We start from the raw sequence: 4343 nt of genomic DNA on the forward strand, positions 1-4343 counted from the left end.
AAAAGGGAACTAGAAGATTACAAAATATTTGTTTACTTTGAACCTCATACATTGCCAGGAACATCCAACAATAAGGAGACTTCACCTCCTGAGTCTTCCATAGCTATCAAGTTACAAGAAGTAAAAACTGTGTCACAGGGACCCAAATCACATTTTGAAACTACCGAGTCAATGTCTACTGATTCTAAATGACCCAAGCTTGAAGTTGAAATTCAAAGTGAAGACAATGCAATTCATTCAAAAGGAAAAGAACCTATATTGGCCAAGTATGTCAAAAGGCATCATGCACCTGATCAAATTATTCAAAATAAATCAAAAGGTACTATGACAAGAAGAAAATTAAAAGGTACATGTTTACTTGTTAATTTTGAACCTAGAAGTGTTAAGGATGCTATAGCAAATGAACGTTGGATTGAGGCAATGAATGAAAAAATAGAATAGATAGAAAAGAACAAAACTTGAACTCTTGTTCCTAGGCTTAAAGATAAAAATGTAATTGGAACAAAATGGGTATTTAGAAATAAGCTGAATGAAGATGGACAAGTATCAAGAAACAAAGCTATATTAGTGTGTAAAGGCTATTCTCAGGAAGAAGGAATTGATTATGGTGATACTTTTGCTCTTGTTGCAAGATTAGAAAGTGTTAGGACCCTACTTGCATATTCTACTCACAGAGGATTCAAAGTATATCAAATGGATGTTAAATTTGCATTTCTGAATGGAATTATTGATGAAAAAGTCTACATTGAATAGCCAGAAGGTTTTTTTGATCCTAACAAAAGGGATATGGTTTGAAAATTACACAAAGCACTATATGGTCTCAAACAAGCTCCTATAGCTTGATATGAAAGACTACATAACTACTTGATACATATTGGTTTTCAGAGAACAAATGATAACAGTAGTTTGTACATCAAGGAGGGAGAAGATAACAAAATTGTGTTGGTAGAGATATTTGTGGATGATACTCTATTTATAGGAAATGATGACCTATGCAAAGTATTTTTAGAACAAATGAACAAAGAGTTTGAAATGTCCATGTTTGGTGAAATAAAATTCTTTGTTGGATTGTAGATACAATAGAACAAGAATGGTATATATATATCTGAATCCAAGTATGTAAAAAAAATACTCAAGAAGTTTGGTATGGAAGATTCTAAACTAGTTGGTACCCCCATGTGTACTAGACTCAAGCTTACCAAAGATGATGACTCCAAAGAAGCAGATTAGACCTTATATAGATCAATGATTAAAAAATTACAATATATAGTTCACACAAGGCTTGATATTGCTTTAGCAGTTGGAATAGTGGCAAGATTCTTAGCTAAACCTAAAGAAAATCATATGATGGCAATCAAAAGAATCTTGAGATATATGAAAGGTACTGAGGACTATGGATTATGGTACAAACTTGAAGGAAACCTAGACCTAAAAGTATTCATTGATGTTGATTCGACAACAAATATTGATGATAGAAAAAACACAAGTGGTGGAGCTTTCTTCTTGGTAAAAGGTTGGTATCTTGGACAAGCAAGAAGCAAAATTGCACATCCCAATCTACAATAGAAGCAAAGTATGTAGTAATAGTAATGAATTGTTCTAACATTGTTTGGTTCAAAAAATTGCTAGAAGGAATGAAGGTTGAAATCAAAGAGCTAGTAGTCATGTATTGTGATAACACCAACATAATTAACATATCAAAGAACCTAGTGATGCATTCCAAAACAAAGCATATTGCTATAAAATATCACTTTGTCAGAGAACTGGTGCAAGACAAAGCAATCAGATTGGAATATGTCCATACAAAAGAACAAATTGCAGACATATTCACCAAGCCATTACCTAAGGATGCATTCTTGTATCTAAGAGGTAGGCTAGGGGTCATTCCCATATCTAAAGCTCACTAGATGAAGTTTAGTAATGCATCAACAAGAACCTAGCTAAAGATCAATCAATTGATGTAGTATAATCAAGAGAATATTGCATATGAATTAGTACTCAAGGTACATTGGTATAAATTTGGCATGTGTTGTCTTTGGCATGTGTTGTCAAAGAGGAAGAAGTTTACTATCATATCTTTATCTTTCTGAAATTTTGTAGAGGGAGAAGTTTGAAAAGAAGTTATAAAGGAAGAATTCAACATAAATAAGAAGTTCTTGTGTAAAATCAAAGAGGGAGAAACTTTCTATTAGAGGGAGTATTGTTCTCAAAATTTCATTGTGCTATGACATGTTGTGTTGCCATCAATGCCAAAGAGGGATATTGTTGGATACAATTGATTAATTGTGTGCTATCTTTGATGTTACACAAATGTCATATCAATTGACAATCAGTGCTTATCGAGCTCACTTGATCAGTGAAGATAATTTTCTTTCTCTACTGAGCATTCATAGGTTTACTCTAAATAGATGATAGTTGTATATGAGCAATGTTAGTATGCTAATAGAAACCAAATTTAAATAAAGCTTCTACAAACTAAACAAAATTCATAAACTTAAAGATAGACTAAGATGAGCTCTCAATTGAGAATATAACCATTAATGGACTCTCTCAATAAGAAGCTCTCTTGTTGAGTGGCTTTGTCTAAATAGATAGGATGTATGCCCAAGCTTATGCTTCAAAAAGGGCTTCAAATGGAGTTGGAATTTGGGTGTGAGTGTATGGTTTTGATGTAAAATGGCTTCTTAAAATGGCATTATGACTTTACTAAACATGGATTGTGTTATTTTGCAAAGGGGAAGGATCCAATTTATAGGCAAGAGGCTTGAGGGATTGAGGGCTAAGATGCAAGGATGGGGAAAAGCTCATGGAGGGCTCAGATATGAGAGGAGAGCACATGGATTGTGCTTCCTTACAACCAATCAGGGAGTGACACATGTCACAGGGTGATAGGATGGAGGAAAGGGGAAGGATGAGTCAACAAAGGAGGCTCAAGGGATAAAATCTTCATAAAGACCATCATAATGGCTTGTAAGAGCAATAAAAGGGCTTGGAAGAGTCATTTATGACCTTGTGGGCTTCATAAAGTTTTATGGTTGAGATATTTTGAGGGAGATGAGAGCAATTTCGATTTGGGCTTGATTAGGAGGGTTTTAAGCTTGCTTAGGATTGTGCAAATGATTAGAAGATGGTTTAGGATTAGCTTAGGGATAGGCAAGTGGATGGCATTTAATGAGGGTGGGTGAAGGAGGAGATATTTGTTAACTTTGGCTTGGGTTAGTAAGTCTTAACCCATTTTTAGGGAATGTGACAAGGTTAGGAGGGGATTAGGATTAGGTTTAAAGACATCTTCTAGAAGAGTCTAGACTTTGGATGAGGATAAAGACTTTCTAGAATAGTCCAGAACTTCCTAGGATGAGGATGAAGACTTTCTAGAAGAGTCTAGCACTTCTTAGGATGAGGATAAATTAGATTTTTAGGAAATAAATAAAGTTTTATTTATTTCAAGGGTTTGGGTTGAGGAGATATTTATTAAAACTTTTTTAATAAACATGAGGATTAATATTTAATCTTAATTAAATATTTTGAGTTGGGATTAGGGGTAGGAAATGATGGGATTAGCCTTTAATCAAAATTAAAGAAGGATTAGAAGATTTTGGAAGAGGTTAGTGGTCTTAAGGAAATTGGCCAAGTTTTGGGCAAAAAATAAATTTTTTATTTATTTTGGGTTTTTTGGTCAATTTATTAATTAAATAATTAATAAATAAGGAAATAATGTTTAAATAAGATTTAAACATTTTTGGGAGGGATTCCTTAATTAAATATTTTTAATTAAGATAAAGGGATTTAATGGCATAAAAATAAATAAATTAATTAAATAATTAATAAATTAATAAATGATGATGTCATCAGGAATTTTTCATAAAATAAAAATACTTTGTTTTCTAAAGGTTTTTAGGTGTCTACAATAGTGTCTACCAAGCTCACTCGGGCATTGAAGAATTGAGGCAGAAAAGAGTGTTAACTGAGTTCACTCGATTAACAAAGGGAAAGTTGGACAGAGTTAGTATTCATCGAGTTCACTTGGTTGCTAAAGGATTTTTGCAAGTTCACAGTGTTAAATTAGTTTCTACCAAGTAGAGTTGGTTTACGAAGGATTTTTCTTGTTTTGACATATGAAGCTTAATTACTTTATGTATTGATTCTAGCCAACTATGGTGATGAATTTTGGTTATTGTAATTTGAATTTGGGCCAACTTGACAATCTAAAAGGTATAAATAAAAGGTCAAGTTGAAATTTCTAGTGTGTGTGCAAGTGTATTGATTGAATTGAAAAGAGAAGAGAGGGAGTGAACTTGAAGGATAAGCATGTATCCTTATGGAGCAAAAAAGTAATATTCGAT

Source organism: Cupressus sempervirens, chromosome 5, assembly GCF_028749045.1.
Source record: "Cupressus sempervirens isolate cs-2001-9-10 chromosome 5, ASM2874904v1, whole genome shotgun sequence".
Classification (NCBI taxonomy): Eukaryota; Viridiplantae; Streptophyta; class Pinopsida; order Cupressales; family Cupressaceae; genus Cupressus; species Cupressus sempervirens.